At 45.3% G+C, this 20,440-nt stretch overlaps 1 protein-coding gene and 1 pseudogene across 5 annotated transcripts in view; both read left to right on the forward strand.

Moving 5' to 3' along the window:
• LOC139262996 (teneurin-3-like) overlaps window positions 1-20,440 on the forward strand; it is a 924,456-nt gene that overhangs the window by 475,283 nt on the left and 428,733 nt on the right. The window contains exon 1 of one of the 5 annotated variants that reach the window (XM_070878464.1): window positions 15,408-15,563. The exons of 3 other annotated variants lie outside the window; for them this stretch is intronic. The gene's annotated coding sequence lies outside the window, so the exon portion shown is untranslated. Of the gene's footprint in view, window positions 1-15,407; window positions 15,564-20,440 lie in introns of those variants that run through there. One more of the 5 variants, XM_070878474.1, reaches the window with a different exon arrangement.
• On the forward strand, window positions 16,227-16,402 carry LOC139278749 (U2 spliceosomal RNA; annotated as a pseudogene).

Here is a 20,440-nt window from a genome sequence, read left to right on the forward strand (position 1 = left end):
TTTAAGGGGCTTGACAGGGTTAATGCCAAGAAGATGTTTCCTCTGGCTGGGGAATCTAGAACATTAGGTCACAGTCTCAATGTAAGGGGGTCGGCCATTTAGGACTAAAATGAGGAGAAATTTCTTCACTGAAAAGGTTTTGAATCTTTGGAATTCTCTACCCCAGAGAGCTGTGGATGTTCAGTCGTTGAGGATATTCAAGACCGAGATCGATAGATTTTTGGGAACAAAGGGAATTAAGGGAAATGGGAATGGAGCGGGAAGGTAGAGTTGAGGTAGAAGATCAGCCATGATCTTTTTGAATGGTGGAGCAGGCTCAAAGGGCCAAATGGCCTACTCCAGCTCCTAGTTGTTATGTTCTCCCACACTCTGTCTCTGTCCTTTGCCCCTTCTGTAAAGCGCTTTGAGATGTCCGGTGGTTGTGAAAGGTGCTATATAAATGCAAGTCTTTCTTTCTCATGTCTTTCCCCACCCTCCAGGCGTGGACGGGCAGCCTTGAAAAGGCATGGGATTCTCGCGGGGGGCGGGGGGGGGGAGTGCCAATGGTGCACTCACTGAGCCATTCGGGAAATCGCCGCGAATTCCTCCCTACCTCTCTCCATCTCCCCTCCCTCTCTCTCCCTCCCCTTTCTCTCTTTCCATCTCCCTTTCCACTCTCTCCCTCCTCTTTCTCTCTCTCCATTTCCATCTCCCTTTCCTCTCTCTCTCTCTCCATCCTCTTTCTTTCTGCCCTTCCCTCAAATCCTCACACTCCTTCTACCCACCCTGTTGTGATGCCCAACCTCTGCCTGTTGCCTCTCACAATCACCTGAACCAGAATCAGAAACTATCAGAACCATTCCTAGTACACCAAAACACTTAAGCTATTGATCGACCCAAGGGTTTAAAAAGAATGAACAGTTATCGTCAGACTCTTGCCATAAGATCAAGGAATGACTGTCCCTATCTCATCCATCAAGAAAGCCCCTACAGCCTCCCCACGACCCCCCACCTCCCATCACAGCATCCAGCTTCTTCTTAAACATTTCCAGGGTTTCTGTCTCGACCAGGTTTCCTGAAAGACCATTCCATATACCGATCATGCTGTGTGAAGAATTTCCTGACATCCGTCCTAAATTTGCCTTTCATCAGTTTCAACCCATGTTCCTTGTCATCCTGTCATGGCTTACTTAATATGAGACAGTGTTCTGCATTTACTTCTTCGACATTGTTAACCGTAAGGTCACCCATCAGTTATCACCTCCTGAGAATTTTGTTTTTATTTCATTTCAACAAATATTTGGCATTGAGGTGATTGAGACTCAATTTGCTGCTGCACTTGTTTTTCAATAAAAAATGTTGCAAGAAAGTGATTTCTAGCTCTGAGATGCTTCTAAGAACAGAAAACAGAGGGCCGAACAGCAGGAGGATACAGTCAACAATAATGGAACTGAATGGAGCCGAACTCTTTAATATTTATGAAATATATTTAGCCTTGTCCTGACCCCGACTATCTGATGCAAGTCAGCTTGTTCTATAAATATTTCATGCAGATAAAAAGTGTTTGCACCAAATTCGAGAAGGGGCCGGGGTGTCCTCGGGGTCAAAAATCTTGAAGTCATCACATTAACAACCAGGTAGAGACTGCAGGGAAAAGGGACTAAAACCTATCATATTATTGCAGCCCACCTACTGAGCATAACACAGCTTGAAGCAGCCCTCTCCAGCAGTGGTTAATGAGTAGATGTACTGTACAGTGTGACATTGAGCAGTGCAGACTAGGAAGGAGATGGGTTCAATCCCCAGGTTCTCCTGAGTCAGCTATTCTCTGTATGTTGGCAGCGAGATGTGTTGCAGATCACCGGGCGAAGAGAGGGGGTAAAAGAATTAGCTACTGACATTGTCCAGACTCACAAGTTACCATTGGAACTTTGTGAATAGGAAGCCCACAGAAGAGACGTGTAAAAGGGAGAAAATCTGAGTCGGAGTTGCCCATTGATTTTATCCACACGTGAAGCACTGTGGGAGAAACTAAGAGTACATTTAAAAAGAAATGATCGATCTAAAACTATTTTTGATGGTTTATTTTCTGCTTCAGGACTGTTGTGACTGGGAGATTTTTTTTGGGGGTGGGGGATAGAATTTCCACCAGGGTCCTCTCGATCTCCCGTGGCAACCTCCAAGCAAATGGGTCTTCACTCCGGTTTCGCCGAGGGTTCCGCCGATCTTCCGCCAAATGTTACAGCGGGAGATCAGCGGTCGAAGTCCACGGAAGTGATTCTGCCCGGAAGAACAGCTTCCAGCAATCGATCCGAGAAGCAAGCGAATGGAACTAAATGTGTTTCGGGGTTCGCGACTTCTCCGTAGGAAATTGTACCGAACCCGTGCAGAACAAATATTAAAACATTTTAGTGAGGTAATCACTTAAAGGCACTTGCTATGTAAATGCAAACTATTATTGTTGTTGTTGAAAAGCACAGCCCAGAATGTTGAACAGTTAACCGTGTCATCCCTGTTATCCACTCTCCTGGTGAACATGCTGAACTGTTCATTTATTGTTAAGTGAGTTAACACATTTCCACTCAAATAACGGACAAAGCAATTCCAGCCGAGCACATTGTGTGCTGTTAACGCCCAGCCAATTATCCAGACCAATGTGCTTATTTTTTTAGAGGTGATCAGAGGTGCGTATGCAGTTAATGCACAGATTGACTGGCCTGGTTACTAATCTGAATGTAGTAAATTGAGGTGTGAGGTGCAATGCTTTGTGCTAAATGACCAGTACAAAAATTATATTGTTTAAAATGAAAATCAGCTTTTTAGTAAACCTGAGGCTCTGGTGGAAGGTTTAAGCCCCTTTTCCATCGCAGGGCTGGTTTGAGGAGAGCGAGCCGAACAGCAGTCTGTTTGCACCAGAGGTTCCGTCGCCGAGAGCATGCAGAAAACAAGCGCAGGCCGCGGAAGGAGCATGCGGCAAACCAGGCTCCCCACCCACCCTTTCCTCCAACTACTGTCTGCCCCACCTGTGACAGAGACTGTAATTCTCATATTGCACTGTACAGCCAGCTGAGAATTCACTTTTAGAGTGGAAGCAAGTCTTCCTCGATTTCGAGGGACTGCTTATGATGATGGTTTCCACCGAGTGTCAGTCAAACGGTCCCAGGCAAACGCGAAGCTGTCACTTCCAGTCACGGGTTGTAAGCGGGTCTCTCCACCACGTTAGCTGTATTTCTAAGTGCCGCCGACAGCACCAAGAAGCCGGCAGTTGTATTAGCTGCGGTCCATCAGGAGAAAGGTGGCAAAAATGAATGGGGTTGCTGTTCCACATGCCGCTCTTTACCTGCTTTTATCAATTGCATTTTCTGTTTAGGCCAGCGTAGGACAGGCAAGAGCACCTGCTCTGTATATGTGTTGCTAAAAGGCTCTCTAACAGGCCCTGGCTCCCCACTGTTAGACCTTTGCATAAAACAGCAGCGCCTCTTATTAACTTCAATTGGGCTTGATTACTGCTAGCCCTCTTTTTAAAAAAAAATCTTATTATTGTTTAGGCTGGCTGGAAGTTTGACAGCGATCAAAATGCAGCCTTTTTTTATTAAAAAAAAATGTGTTTGATGGCCAGGCACAGAGATGACAATTATCCAAGCTTTCCATGAGGGGAGCAGCAGAGCAGAAGGGAATTTTGCTGAATAAAGCTATTGTTTATGTTCTCGGGAGACTTTCATGTGTGACTACCTTGTCCAATTCGAGTGAGCGTCTAATTAATTTGGATCAACCTTCTCTCTGAGTGCTCGGCGCAGAAGGAAAGGGTGGGTGGGTGTCGCAGTGGGGCTAGGGGCGCCAAGGCAGACCGAGCCGAAGTCATAACCCTGTCTCCACGTCATTCACGGTCATACCTTGGTCTCGTCAGCCAAACCTTGGCTCGCACAAGAGAAACATGAAAGCAGCAGGTCTGCAACATCACCTCGCAATGTGCAGCAATAAAAGATTTATGTTTGTACAGCTCCTTCGCCGCATCTCTCGGAAACACCCAAAACTCCTCGTATGCAATGAATTGCTTTGAAGTGCAATAACTTCTTTGTGTATCGGCAGCCACTTCATACAGGAGATTGCCTAAATAAAGACCAATCCATTTGTTTTGTTGCAGTGTTAACGAGGATGCCAGAAGGCAGTGCCATGACACCCACCTGAGCCACTGGAATAGAGAAAGAAAGGACTTAAGAACATGAGAAATAGGAGCAGGAGTAGGCCATTTGGCCACCTACATAAGAACATAAGAACATAAGAATTCAGAACAGGAATAGGCCATCTAACCCCTTGAGCCTGCTCCGCCATTCAATAAGATCATGGCTGATCTGGCCGTGGACTCAGCTCCACTTACCCGTACCCTTAATTCCCTTATTGGTTAAAAATCTATCTATCTGTGACTTGAATACATTCAATGAGCTAGCCTCAACTGCTTCCTTGGGCAGAGAATTCCACAGATTCACAACCCTCTGGGAGAAGAAATTCCTTCTCAACTCGGTTTTAAATTGGCTCCCCCGTATTTTGAGGCTGTGCCCCCTAGTTCTAGTCTCCCCTACCAGTGGAAACAACCTCTCTGCCTCTATCTTGTCTATCCCTTTCATTATTTTAAATGTTTCTATAAGATCACCTCTCATCCTTCTGAACTCCAACGAGTAAAGACCCAGTCTACTTAATCTATCATCATAAGGTAACCCCCTCATCTCCGGAATCAGCCTAGTGAATCGTCTCTGTACCCCCTCCAAAGCCAGTATATCCTTCCTTAAGTAAGGTGACCAAAACTGCACGCAGTACTCCAGGTGCGGCCTCACCAATACCTTATACAGTTGCAGCAGGACCTCCCTGCTTTTGTACTCCATCCCTCTCGCAATGAAGGCCAACATTCCATTCGCCTTCCTGATTACCTGCTGCACCTGCAAACTAACTTTTTGGGATTCATGCACAAGGACCCCCAAGTCCCTCTGCACCTCAGCATGTTGTAATTTCTCCCCATTCAAATAATATTCCCTTTTACTGTTTTTTTTTCCCCAAGGTGGATGACCTCACACTTTCCGACATTGTATTCCATCTGCCAAACCGTAGCCCATTCGCTTCACCTATCTAAATCTCTTTGCAGCCTCTCTGAGTCCTCTACACAACCCACTTTTGCACTAATCTTTGTGTCATCTGAAAATTTTGTTGCACTACACTCTGTCCCCTCTTCCAGGTCATCTATGTATATTGTAAACAGTTGTGGTCCCAGCACCGATCCCTGTGGCACACCACTAACCACCGATTTCCAACCCGAAAAGGACCCATTTATCCCGACTCTCTGCTTTCTGTTCGCCAGCCAATTCTCTATCCATGCTAATACATTTCCTCTGACTCCGCGTACCTCTATCTTCTGCAGTAACCTTTTGTGTGACACCTTATTGAATGCCTTTTGGAAATCTAAATACACCACATCCATCGGTACACCTCTATCCACCATGCTCGTTATATCCTCAAAGAATTCCAGTAAATTAGTTAAACATGATTTCCCCTTCATGAATCCATGCTGCGTCTGCTTGATTGCACTATTCCTATCTAGATGTCCCGCTATTTCTTCCTTAATGATAGTTTCAAGCATTTTCCCCACTACAGCCTGCTCCGCCATTCAATAAGATCAGTAGACTTACATTTATATAACGCCTTTCATGACTCATGATGACACAAAGCGCTTCACAGCCAATGAAGTACTTTTTGAAGTGTTAGTCACTGTTGTAATGTGGGAAACGCGGCAACCAATTTGCGCACAGCAAGCTCCCACAAACAGCAATGTGATAATGACCAGATAATCTGTTTTCATTATGTTGATTGAGGGATAAATCGGACACCGGGGAGAACTCCCCTGCTCTTCTTCAAAATTGTGTTACGGGATCTTCAACATCCACCTGAGAGGGCAGACAGGCCTCGGTTTAAGATCTCATCCGAAAGACAGCACCTCTGACATTGCAGCGCTCCCTCAGCACTGCACTGGAGTGTCAGCCTAGATTTATGTGCTCAAGAAGTGAGAGTGCTACCCACTGTTCCACGGCTGACACCGAGATTTCATCTCCCATCTGAAAGATGGCAGCTCCAAAAATGTAGCACTCACTCAGCATAGCACTGCTGTGTCCGGTTAGATTGTGTCCTCAAGACGTGGATTGGGGCCTGAACCCATAACCATTTGACTCAGGTGGAAATACTAGCAACTCAGGCAAGCTGTGCTTAATTAAATCAGGTAGACTCGAATGGCCATCTAGTTTTATAGAATCATAATACTTTGCAGCACAGGAGGCCATTCAGTCCACCAACCCTGTGCTAGCTCTATGTTTTATTCATTCACTGGATGTGGGTGTCGCTTGCAAAGCCAGCATTTATTGCCCATCCCAAATTGCCCATGAGAAACATAGAACATAGAAACATAGAAAATAGGTGCAGGAGTAGGCCATTCGGCCCTTCGAGCCTGCACCGCCATTCAATGAGTTCATGGCTGAACATGCAACTTCAGTACCCCATTCATGCTTTCTCGCCATACCCCTTGATCCCCCTAGTAGTAAGAACTACATCTAACTCCTTTTTGTATATGTTTAGTGAATTGGCCTTAACAACTTTCTGTGGTAGAGAATTCCACAGATTCACCACTCTCTGGGTGAAGACGTTTTTCCTCATCTCGGTCCTAAATGGCTTACCCCTTATCCTTAGACTGTGACCTCTGGTTCTGGACTTCCCCAACATTGGGAACATTCTTCCTGCATCTAAACTGTCTGAACCCATCAGAATTTTAAACGTTTCTATGAGGTCCCCTCTCATTCTTCTGAACTCCAGTGAATACAAGCTCAGTTGATCCAATCTTTCTTGATATGTCAGTTCCACCATCCCGGGAATCAGTCTGGTGAACCTTCGCTGCACTCCCTCAATAGCAAGAATGTCCTTCCTCAAGTCACCTTCTTGAACCGGTGCAGTCCGTGTGGTGAATGTACCCCCATCGTGCTGTTAAGGGGGGAATTTCAGGATTTTGACCCAGCGACGATGAAGGAACGGCAATATATTTCCAAGTCAGGATGCTGTGTGACTTGGACGGGAACTTGCAGATGGTGGTGCATGTGTTCCCATCTTTCTTTGAAAGTCAGAGCTACTTAGTCCCTTTCCCCCTTACTTATTTCTCAAATATTTATCCACTTTCCTCTTCAACGCTATTCTGGTAGGAGATTCCACGGCCTAATAACCCTCTTTGTCTTCGAACTTGTTCCTTTGTTCTTTCGGCGATGATCTTAAATTGATGGCCTTCAGTTACTAATTCTCCAACCAGTGAAAGTTGTTTTTCCTGATTCACAGCGCCATAATTTTGAATGCCTCTATCAAATCTACTCTTAACCTTTGATCAAATGCAAAGAAAGTCAGTTTCTCTCTTCTCTGCTTATAACTCAAAACTCTGCACTTTTGCATCTTTTCTCAAGTCGGGAACTGGAAATTGGCCACCACAGTCGAACTGCAGCCTGACCAATGATTTGTATCCATCTGTAAACAATCAGCAGCTCTGCTGGAATCCACCGTTGCCACTATGAGTTTGGCAAAGTGCTGGCAGTCAGCACGAGCACGAGGGGGTCATGATTTTGTTACAAACGGATGAGAAAGACAACTCAGCTCATTTTAGTTTATCCATCCAGAATGACTCAAAGTCTCCCATTGTGGCATCTAATTGTTTTGCAAATAATTCCAGAGTTTTCACTTTTGCCTTCTCAGTTCTTTTTGAGTGTCAGCTGTGGCTCAGTTGGCAGCATCCTTGCCTCTGAGTCAGAAGGTTGTGGATTCAAGACCCTCTCCAGAGACTTGAGCACAAATATGTAGTCTTACACACCAGCGCAACACTGAGGGAGTCCTTCACTTTCAGAGATGCCGTCTTTTGGATGAGACGTTAAACCGAGGCCAGCTCTGCTCTCTCGGGTGTACGTAAAAGAACCCATTGCACTATTCGTAGAAAAGTAGAGGAATTATCCCTTGTGTTCCGACCAATATTTATCCCTCAATCAGCATCATTAAAACAGACTATTTGGTTATCATCACATTGCTGTTTGTGGGAGCTTGCTGTGCGCAAATTGGCTGCCGTGTTTCCTACATTACAACAGTGACTACACTTCAAAAGTTCTTCATTGGCTGTAAAGCACGTTGGAATATCCGGTGGTCGTGAAAGGTGCTATATAAATGCAAATCTTTATTTTCTTTCACTGAAATTCCTCACCCACCTTTGATGTTTCATACTAATTGGAGGCACAGCTGACCAATTTTGCGAAGAGTGAAAAAACTCCATAATCCCCAATGATTATGGAGCAGTTTCTCTGTAGCTAAGGAGCATGGGTAAATTCCACAGCAATTGGAATGAAATTGATGTATTATCTTGATGTATTACAGTAGCAGGAAAGAGGCAGGTAATAACAGCACATTTGGGCCGTGTAAAATGTTATCTATGACATGTGGGGCCAAAATATATTTTAAGCGCATAGTGAAAACTGTGTTTTATATTCACGGCTGAATCAGCTACACATTTGTTTTAGGGGGCTGGCATAGCTAAATGGTCGCGTATCTAAATAGTCGCTGTTGTCTGACTGGAACATTATACAGCATTTAAATGCAGGTGGATTGCAGTAGAATTTGTTAACATATATGGGTGGGGGAAATTGCCCTCTACATTAACAAATGAAACAAAATGGCGGCCCAGCGGTGCGTTACCTACCCTTTACGGGCGGCCACACCGCCCAGCCAGTGGCAGCTTCCTGAATCTTGAAGCTGTTGGGGGCACCAACCGGCGGCCTTGGTGCTACCGCGAGGCAATTTCCCCCACAGGGCAGATAAGGGGTTGCCGCCGGGTAGTAAGGGGATGGCGCGCAGCCAGTAAGGGGTCAGAGCGCTGGGCGGGGCAGAAACATGGGGTGCAGCAGAAACCTGTTCCCAGCGCCCCCGGCCCAGGGGCAATTCCGGATGGGTTGGCCCCGCCGCCTGCCCCCGAGCGGAAAGGCCTTACCGGCCCAACAATGGTGGCTGCTGGTTTGGCCGGGCGGCCAGCAGGCAGCTCGGCACACCCACTTGGGTGCCGGGCCACTGGACTGGCCGAAACCCTCCCTGGTGGCCCAGTGGGCTTGACGTAGGCCTCACTGCGTCCCTCCCCTTTAAGTGAAGGGGAGGGATGTTGCGATGCGTCAGCGCAACGCGGCACGTCCACATTGCCTGACGTCATTACCGTGCGTACTGACACAGTCAGCACCGTGCTGATGGACAACGCCCCGCTCCTGACCAGAACCCGCCCCTACAGCGCCTCAAATAACGCCCTAAAGCGCTGGGAGGCGGTGTTAGAGTTAAAGAGCTGAATTTGCCGGCTCTTCTCTGTGACTCCCGCCGGACGGAAAATTTTGGGATTATTCGAATTGCCTTCCCCAATTTTCCGTGGAGGGCAATTTCGGCCCCATTAACACTTGTGAGATGTAAAGGTGTCGAAACGTCGAGGCATTTTTTTAAATTTACAAGTAGAACTGTATTAGTTTTGGGACAGTGCCCTCCACCTGCAGCTTTCCGATGTGAACTGGGGTACTGGTTTCCAGGCGCCCTGGCCCCGGGTGAAACGGACCTAGAGCTGGTAATTGGGATTAGACTGGATGAACTTTTGTTGGACAAAGCAGATATAATGCTAAGTACTGCAGGGAATAGAATATGGCCAGGCTAATCTCCTGGACTAGTTTCGATCGCCTGGATGGGTCGGAGAAGAATTTTCCCAGATTTTTTTCTCCCTAACTTGGCCTGGGTTTTTATCTGACTTTTGCCTCTCCCAGGAGATCACGTGGCTCCGGTTGGGATGGTGTGTAGAATGTTTCAGTATCAGGGGTGTCGCAGTTGTGTGAGGCGGACTGGTTGGGCTGGGTACTTTTTGCCTTTCCGTCATTGTTCATAGGTTTATATGTGTGGCTCTTTGTTGGCCGGCGCGGACACAATGGGCCAGAATGGCCTCCTTCTGCGTTGTAAATTTCTATGTGTTATACAGGATCCCACAGAAAGAAAGACTTGATCACTGCAATTACTTGATTAAAATCGTCTTCCAACAGGCCTCCCTCCGTTGGCTGCACTCAACCAAGTGAAAAACCCATTTAGTTATGCTCATCACCTTGCTGGCCTTGTTTCATTCAATAGTGTTGAACTACTGTCAACCATCGTTCAAAAAAAAAGGAAGAAGGAAGTAATAAGGCAGCATTACAAAATGGTGTAACCAGGGCAACAGGCCTTTCACATGCCATCTATTGTACATCCATATGCATTCATGGGCACAGCGGATTTCATAGTACAGTCAGAATCGGGCCCAGTGGTTGCTATGGTCTCAGCTCTGATGAACGCTTCTGTTTAGTGAGACTTCCCCACAGCAGTGGAGCCTCACACAATTATTTCTTAAGTAACAAAAGTGTTGAACGCACAGGTTCTTTTTTAAAAGTATGTGGAATTTTAGGGATTTTTGAAAAGTTTGATTGGGTTTGGTAGGAATGTATCACCGAGGATTACAATGGAATGATAGATCCGCAATCATTGTATGGGAGGATATTCAGGATGGCCAGGGAGTCCGTCTGTGATCCCACAAGTTCAGCCCCACTCTTGGCCACTCAGGTTGCCACCTTATGTTCTCTACAAGCCTGAGATGGTAGAGTATACGCTCAAGGCACTGAAGCCTAATGTTTTAATTGAAAACCTTAACTTACTGATGTCTCTATCCGAGGTACACATTCGGAAAATGCTATCATAGGCACATCAGATGCACCTATCTTTACGGATCACTTCGGTGCATATCCATTCTCCAAATGTGTATCTCGCGCTCCAGTATGCATTGGGACAGTCAGCCCTTTTAAAGTTTAAGTGAACGTTCCCATTCGTTTGCATATATCACAAGCTGATGATTCTTACAGGTCTCGGTGTTGTGATTTAGGATGCATCCACTCAGGAGGCAACAGTACTCAGAACACAAAAGCAAAATACAGGATACTGCGGATGCTGGAATCGGAAATAAAAACAGAAAATGCTGGAAAGCTGCGCGAGTCAGGCAGCCTCTGCGGAGAGAGAGACATAGTTAACGTTTCAGGTCGATGACCTATCATCAGAACAAATGAGAAGTACGAAGAACAGCCCTGTCCAAACCCCAGGCTCTTGACATTAGAACCGGCTAGGCCAGCCAGTGAGAAATATAAAGACAAATAGAACTGATTTCTGGAATTCCCTCTCTAATTCTCTCTGTCTCTCTACCCTCTCCGTCCTCCTTTAAAACCCTTCTTACAACCTACCTGTCCAAATATCTCCCTATGTGGCTCAGTGTCAAATCTTGTCTGATAACGCTCCAGTGAAGTGCCTTGGGATATTTGACTACATTAAACGAGCTGTAATATCATCAGGTTTAGAATAGTTATGGAAAAGGACATGACACAATCAAGTATAAAAATTGTTAACTGGAGGAGGGTTAACTTCAGCGAGTTGAAAAGGGATCTGGCCCAGGTGGATTGGAATCAAAAGTTGGGAGGCAAAACAGTAATTGTACAATGGGAGGCCTTCAAAGAGGAGATGGTTCGGGTATAGAGTGCACACATTACCAGGAGGGGGAAAAGAAAGGCATCCATAGCTAGAGTTCTCTGGATGATATGGGGCTCGAATTTACATTGGTTCACCGCCCGGTTTCTCGGCGGTATTGGCCGTTTTGGGCGATAACCGGGTTGGCAAGAAATTGCCCAGCTGAGTTACGCCGGCGGTTTTGAAGTGTCGCTGGGGAGCGAACCGCCGGCGTGCACCGTCCACAGATTGTCATGGTGCGATTTTGGGCTCAGCGGTAACCCGTAGGTAAATATTTTTGTTAAACGCCCACAAGGATCAGCGGAGCTGGGCGGCAGGTGAGTAGCCCTGCAAGAAAAAGGTAAATAATTGTTTTTTTACTCATCATTTTAAAGTTCTCTTGTAGCGATTTAAGTGAAAAGGGTCCTGAGAATGTTTTTATGATTTTTATTTTTTTATTTTATGTTTTTTGAAAAAATATTTTTTGTGTTTTTCTCCTCCAACTCGCAGCCTCGGTGTACATTTTTAGTAAATTTATTAATTATCGCCCATTTTCTTTAAGAATCGTCCAATCGGCCCAAGATTCCATTTTTTCACCAAGAATTGGGGTGCAACGCCCATTTTGTTCGCTGGGCGAATTTTTTTCTTTTTTGGGGGGAATTTTTCAGTGATAATCAGTGGTCTTTTGGGCGGCAATCAGGCGCTGGCGGGTTGTTTGGAAATTCTAGCCCATCAGCAACAGAAAAAGGAGGCTTATGAAAATTGTATGGTTAATAATACAGTCGAGAACCAAGCTGAATATAACAAGTACAGAGAAGATCTAAAAAAGGGAATAAGTGGGCCAAAGAGGGAGAGTGAGAATAGATTAGCAGCTAACATAAAAGGGAACCGAAAAGTCTTTTATAATCACATAAATAGTAAAAGGGTAGTCAAAGGAAGGCTGGGGTCAATTAGGAATCAAAAAAGAAATCATCTTGTGGAGTCAGAGGGCATGGCTGAGGCACTAAATGAGTATTTTGCATCCATCTTCACGAGAGAAGAGGATGCTACTAATGCAGCAGTAAAGGAGGAGGCAGTAGTGATATTGGATAGGATAAAAATACATAAAGTGGAGGTACTTAACTGGTTGACAGTCCTCAAAGTAGAAAAGTCGCCTGGCGCAGATGAGATGCATCCTCGGTCACTGAGGGAAGTAAGGGTGGAAATTGCGGAGGCTCTGGCCACAATCTTACAATCCTCTTTAGATATGGGGGTGGTGCCAAAGGACTGGAGGATTACAAATATTACTCCCGTGTTCAAAAAGGAGAGACGGATAAACCTGGTAATTACAGGCCAGTCAGCCTAACATCAGTGGCGGGAAAACTTTTAGAGACAATAATCCGGGACAAAATTAATTGGGATTTGGAAAAGTATGGGCTAATAAATAAGTCAACCCGGATTTATTAAAGGCAAATAGTGTTTGACTAACTTGATTGAGTTCTTTGATGAAGTAACCGAGTGGGTTGATGGGAACATAAGAACATAAGAAATAGGATCTGGAGTAGGCCATTTGGCCCCTCGAGCCTGCTCTGCCATTCAATAAGATCATGGCTGATCTGATCTTGGCCTCAGCTCCATTTCCCTGCCCGCTCCCCATAACACTTGACAGTGGGTAGTCCAGTTGGACTTTAAAAAGGCATTTGACAAAGTACCACATAATAGATTTGTTAGCAAAATTGAGGCTCATAGGGTTAAAGGGACAATCGCAGCATGGATAAAAAATTAGCCAATGGACAGAGAGCAGAGAGCAGTGGTGAACGCTTGTTTTTCAGACTAGAGGGAGGTATCCAGGGGTCGGTGTTGGGACCACTGCTCATTTTGATATATATTAATGACGTGGACTTGAGTATACAGGGCATCATTTCAAAGTTTGCAGATAATACAAAACTTGGAAATGTCATAAACAATAAGGAATTGAGCAGGAGGACACAGACTGGTAAAAATGGGCAGACACGTGGCAGATGAAATTTAACGCAGAGATGTTTGAAGTGAAACGCTTTGATCGGAAGAATGAGGAGAGGCAATATGAACTAAATGGTACAGTTTTAAAGGGTATGCAGGAACAGAGAAACCTGGAGGTGTATGTACACAAACCTTTGAAAGGGCAGGACAAGTTGAGAAGGCGGTATTTAAAAAAAGCAGATAGGATCCTTGGCTTTATTAATAGAGGAATAGAGTACAAAATCAAGGAAATGATGCTAAACCTTTATAAAACACTGGTTAGGCCTCAGCTGGAATATTGTGTTCAATTCTGGGCAGCACATTTTAAAAGCTGTCAAGACCTTAGACAGGGTGGAGAAAAGATTTACTAGAATTGTACCAATGATGAGGGAGCAAAGTTATGTGGATAGACTGGAGAAGCTGGGGCTGTTCTCCTTCGAGCAGAGAAGGTTAAGAGGAGACTTGATAACTGTTCAAAATCTTGAATGGTTTTGAGAAGGAAAACTGTTTCCTGTGGCAGAAGGATCAGTAACCAGAGGACACAGATTTAAGATGATTGACAAAAGAACCAGAGGTGACATGAGGATTTTTATTCACACAGTGAGTTGTGATGATCTGGAGTGCACTGCCTGAAAGGGTGGAGGAAGCAGATTCAATCATAACTTTCAGAAGGGAATGGGATAAATACTTGAAGGGAAACATTTACAGGGTTATGGGGAAAGGGCAGGAGAGTGGGATTAATTGGAGAGCTCTACCAAAAGGGTGGCACGGGCACGATGGGCCGAATGCCTGCCTTCTGTGCTGTGTCGTTCTGTGATTCTATATAAATGCAAGTAGCTGTTGTTTTTGTTGAGTGTGCCAGATTGTTGGGGCGTGCAGCCCAGAAATGGTCCAGTTTGGATACCCTGGCCTACATCGCGAGACCCAGAAGGAATTAGAACGACAGACTTCCAATTTAAAAACTGGGCATCTGGTGACAATTTCCACGCAGTTTGCTTCAAAAGCTGGACAGTCCCAAGTTCAAATCTATATGATGGCAGCCCCATTCTTTCCAAAACATGGAGCAGGATCCACCACTTCACACTGAAGTGTATCCTGTGAGGTCAATTTAAACATGGTGCGAGAGCAAAAAGTAGGGTTGCACAATGCCTCACGTTAAAGCTGGAATGTAAGTGGAATGGCCAGTAACAATGCACATTATGAGGGAACGGGGAGAAAATAATCAGCGAGATTGTTTTCAATGTAGCATCTGAAGCTGAAATCTAATTCTCAGCAGTCAGATTGAGAAAATGCTGGATCACAGAGAAGAGTTTTGAATATAAACTGGTTTATTATAGACTGATGGAGACAGATTTGAGCATACTGTACCTACAGTCTAATTCTGTCTCATATTTTATTAATTCAGTCCCAGAGAGCAAACAGATGCAATTGATCTACTGCTTGAGCGTGCAGACAAAACTAATTTAGTTGGATTCAGACATGTAGAACAAAATTGAAATGGACCTGTTGGAAAACCCAACTGTCTTGAATAAACGGGGCGGGGGACTGATCCAGAGCAGTCCAGGCACGCATGCAGCTCGTCCCAAGCAAACTGTCACCCTATCCCCCTCCAGCACAAAGTGATCCACTGCTGATCTTTCACTCCTGCTGCGGATCCTCCCCCTCCCTCCTCGCCACCATCCCACAATAGTCACCGGGGTTAAAGGAGATTGTGAATTGCCTGCTCCTTGATATTATTTTAACCTCGTCTTTTTTTTAAAAAAAGGTTAAAGGTAGTTTAGCCCAACCCTCTCTCTCTCTCTCTTCGTGACTGGGATAAACAGCTGGGAGCTTCAGCCTATCCTGACTGACTGCAGGTCCCCCCGCTCCCCCGGAGCCGGCCTGTGTAATGTGATCCAGGATAGTGTTGGGCAAAGCCACAGACAGTGTGCGAGCCTCTCTGTTCTGCTCACACAGTGAGAGAAGAATCGGCGGAGAAAGGTGGGTGACCAGCTGCTTAGCGGTTTGACCCGGTAGGCAGGCCAGGATAAACAGTGATTCTTGGCAGTGTGTAGAGTCATTAATATCTCTTGTTGCCAGCGCATGTTATCCCGCCCGGGGAGTGCTTTGCAGGGAGGGAGTGTGTGTGGTGTGTGTGTGTTGGTGGGCGGGTGGGGGGAGGAGGAGGAGTGCAAAAGTAATCTGAATCAGAATCGACTTTTATATTATCATGTAAAGTACAAGGAGGTTTTCTATTGCTTTAACCCATTTGGAATAAATTAAAGATTGGGCACATGTTACATGTGAAGTTGTTTGCATAAATTTAACACACAAAGCTTTCAAGACGGTACAATATAAAGACTCGTGTTCAGCTTGTGATCGCTTCCTAATTATTTCCAGAGAAGTTGGAGCAGTGTGTGTGATTTTCTTTTGCCTTTACATAAGTGTATGTTATGAAGTGATTGATTAAATGTAGTTATAAAGTGGTTTAGCAGCTGTAGGTATTGGACAGCGCCCTCATTAGAATATGCAGCTAAGGGAGATTCATTTTTTTTTGCTTATTGTAACTAAGCGGCTACTCTGATGTAAGTTCCAGAACCAGCATAACCTGAAAGAAAAGTCGAGTCCAAGATCCCTACAACCTTGCACCAGGACTTAACGTTTTGGTAATGGGAGCCCCTGGGGCGGGAGGGAGACATGATTCTCGGCCTTTTGGCTAATATCAAGTGTAGTATCTGTTATCAGTTTAATATCCCCTATGGGGACCTGATATTAAATTGTTTTTTGGACAGGGAGCTGGAACCGGGGCTTGCCCCGTCCACTCCATGCACCGACCTGGTATTGCAATATTTCCAGGAACGGTGCAACTTCGCCTCTCGGCCTTTTGGCCTAAGATCAAATATATTGGCGCAAAGTGATCTTTGGCGTTAGAGTTGATCTGGAAAGAAATTGGACATTAAAAAAAAATCATAGCGAGACATGCAGTCTGTGTCACAACACGATTTGGAGCAAAAAAAATCATTTTTAAACCTGAGTTGAAGTTTAATGACTTTATCTATTTCTTTTTGGAACAGCTCAACTTGCTGATAAAGTAGGAAATGAAGCTTAATATCTGTGGCTGCTTGTTGACTTGTGTGTGCAGTTAAGTTGTGTTGTAATCGGTGGTACCTGCTTGAAGGTATGGTCGTGGAATTCATGAGGGGTCTGTTCTCAGAACTTGGTAGCAGAATCACCAGTATATTTTGATATGTTTGGCAAATAAGTGGACTTAAAGTGAAAGCGGCTTTGTTTATTTTATTAATCTACTTTTCTGCCCAAGTTAGCAAGCAAGGGAAATATATCAGCTGCCAAATAAGACTGTTAGAGACTACTGCTGGCAATATCCCTTGTAAAAGCTGTGCTGCTTAAAGGCAATGCTGACTCACTGTAATTTTATACTTTGATATTTTTTATATTCTCTATGTAAGAGTATTTTTAAGTTGTTGCTACCACTTAGCGGATGAGTGAGCTGGCCTGACTGCCTATTGGTCCACCTCTCTCCTGAATCAGTATCCAGACAGTGCATAGTACATTAAATAAAAACATGTGCTGCTCATAATCTGCCACTTAATAAATATACCTCGCTCACTGCTGGGAGCTGCAATATCAAGGGCTTGAAGTACTGCAGATCCTGCTTTGATTCCAGGTGGGGAAGTTGGCAACGGTGTCCGGGGTGCAGCCCCCGGGGTACAGAGAGAATTATTGTTCAGCTGAGGGGGGACAGAAATTGGGTTGTGTTTGTGTCTCCCGGCTGTTGTACTTCAGCTCCCCCTGCTGGCAGGTCGGAGTGGCGGAGGTCATGGAGATAGATGTCTGCTTGTCCTTCCAGCCCGAGTGGCTCAGCCAGGAAGCAGATGATTAATAATGCCGGTGAATTTTTTTAAAAAAGACCACATGGTAGAGTTTCTGCTTTGGGCACAATCGGGTAATTGCGCCCCAAATGTGCTTGAAATTGCGCCTGAAAGTTGTTGCGGTTCAAGTTTCCGATAAGAATTATTTGCACGATCACAGATGTAAAATCTTCCATCAACCAGAGCAATCGGGCTGCGTAATACAGTGATTGTTTCTCTTTTCCATTGAAAGGCATTCCTTGGTGTATTTAAGAGTGGTAGCCTGTTAATGTAAGCTGAAAATGAGGTTATCTCCAAAAATAAGCATTTTTAATAACAGTATCCAATCCTTCAACTGTGAGTAACCAGATTTTAAATCACTGCAAATGACTTTAAAAATCTATACTGAACCATTTAATAGTTTCATTTAGCGTGCACTCGTCAGTTTCTTCGTAGATTAAATATTTTTTGATATGAAAAGTCTTTTAAAACGTGTCGACTAGTGCCTGTGCGCCTAAGCAAATGAGCGCAATTTGAAGAGCGCTCCCGAACCAGCGCAATCTGGCAATTCCGGCCTGGTTGCGTGGCCAGTTCTATGGCCGGGAATTGAATTTTGAACCAGCGCAAAAGTTCACGGAAAACATGAGCCTTCGTGGGTTTCGGCGTAACCCGCTTGCCTTTAAAATCCCTCAATCGTTTGCGCTGGTTCGGCCGAATCCGCCCGGATTGCACTGATGTAACTGACGGAAAATCTTCCCCCCACATGTTTAATTATGAACGAGTGCACTCTTACCAAGACCAATGTTTCATCAGCTGTGCAACTGCTCTTGGCAGGACTTCGTTATTGTGGTTTCTGTCAGTAAGACAAATTGCGTGGGCTGCATTGTACAGATCCCCAACACTGAGATGCAGGAGTCTCTGTGGCTCAACACGTGCTAACTCCAAAGAATAATAATTGTGTGTGAAGGGGAACACGGCAGATACATCAACAAAAGTGACAAGACATCCTGTTGGAGGAGAAGCTTTTCATTTACGTTACAGCGTGTGGCGAAGTGGGCAGTTATAGTGCAGATGGCTATTCAGATTAAATTGTGGCTACGTAGCATAGTGGTTATGTTACTGGTCTAGTAATCCAGAGGCCTGGACTAAGACATTAGTTCAAATCCCAACATGGAATTTAAATACAGTTAATTAAAGTTGGAATAAAAAGCTAGCATCAGTAATCATGTAACTACCAGATTGTTGTAAAAACCTATCTGGTTCACTAATGTCCTTTAGGGAAGGAATATAGAAAATAGGTGCAGGAGTCGGCCATTTGGCCAGGAGGGGAATCACGGGCAAGCCGAATCAATTTGTCATCTTGCACTTGCAGTCAGGAGCAGTGATTCTGGCTGATCTATCCCCCTACCCAACAGGGTATTAAGACTAGTTATCTGCACTACTACTACTTAGGCGATCCCTCGCATCGAGTATGACTTGCTTCCACGCCGAAAAGGGATGAGTTCACAGGTGTTTCAATGAAGGACCTAATATTCCAGATCCCGAATTACATGTTGAAGGGTGGAAGATGCCTGTGCGTGGATTTTTTTAACGTGTGGTGGCCGTTGCACACCAGCCTGCTATCCCATCTGACGAAAGTTCATTGACCTGAAACGCGAACCCTACCTACCTCATCACAGATGCTGCTTGAGGTACTGAGCGTTTCCAGCCTTTTCTGTTTTGATGTCAGATTTTCCTTTCTCTGTTTCAGCCACCCCTTCACATTACTAAGGCCAATATTTCTTCTCCAGTTGGTCCCTTTGTCCATGGCCCTGGTCGCCTGAAGTTGGTGGTTCCTACTGGGGTACGGCTCCATGGGCAACCCTACCTCCCAATAACTCGCCCAGGTGGCCATTCATCATGGGTGATCCTGAACAGTGAGAGTCGGGCTATTCACTTATGGGGGCAACCACGGCTGAAGAAGATTCTGTCCTTCTCTGACTTTGGCATAAGTGGCCAGTTCCCCACGCCTCACCACCATGACAAAAAGTAGCAACCTGGCTGTGATCGTCTGAATCAGCACAGACCAAGCAGCAAACCATTTACATGTCAGCCCTGTGTTGCTCAGTAATGCAGTGCATGACCTACTTACCCACTGAGGATAAGGGGCAGGATTACCTGACCTGTCCATGGAATTGGGAAGCTTGGATTATTTTTTGATGCATGCGCCCTTCTCAGTCGTTGTCCGAGACATAAGGTAGCAACTCTGCTTGTGCAATTTGCCATTTCAGCCGTTGATGCAACTGATAGTGAGTTATTTAGATGGTGTTATTTTACCCGAGAGTCCTAATCTCCCACCAAGGGATTGGCAGCTGCCTAGCACAAATGCACTGTGTCAATCCCCTGTGACTTTCCATTGGGAATCAAAGCTGAGCGGGACCCACACATGGGACTAGTTATTTAATATTTCAGCACGCTAAGTGGCTCAGTCAGCTTCCCCCCTGGGAGCCTGCGTTCTCCACAGGGCTGAGATGCAGGTAGAGCTTCAGAAAGGCGGGCTGACAGTTCTGAGGAGATGCTTTCGGGAAACCAGTTACTTCTGGCGGGGGCTGCATGTGCGTCAATGTTGGGCAACGTCAGACTTGGCTCTGATGGCCATTATGGCTGAATAATGTGCCCACAGTCACTGTCTTAAGGCCGTAACTATAGATGGCCATTGGGTGAGGTACCAGGGACCTGGTAACCTCTGTGAAAATGTACTCCAGTATGATCACGGGTGAAAATGAAGAGATGTGATGGTGATGGTGACCCGTCACCCTCTGAGATTATTCTAGGGTCAGCAGCTGGTTTCTTGTCTGGCTGCCATTCCATCTGAAGAAAGGCAACCTGGCAGCTTGTGATTACATGGACTGAGACTTCGATTATTCTGGAAAACATTACCTGCATTATTTGTGCATTTCCTAACTCGGGATGAATTATTCAGATCAAAGTCATTCTCCGCTAACCAGGCATCAGCACAACTGTCAGCAGGTGAGACTCCGAGCAAGGCTGGCTACTTTCTC

The sequence above is a fragment of the Pristiophorus japonicus genome, chromosome 1, assembly GCF_044704955.1.
Source record: "Pristiophorus japonicus isolate sPriJap1 chromosome 1, sPriJap1.hap1, whole genome shotgun sequence".
Lineage (NCBI taxonomy): Eukaryota > Metazoa > Chordata > Chondrichthyes > Pristiophoridae > Pristiophorus > Pristiophorus japonicus.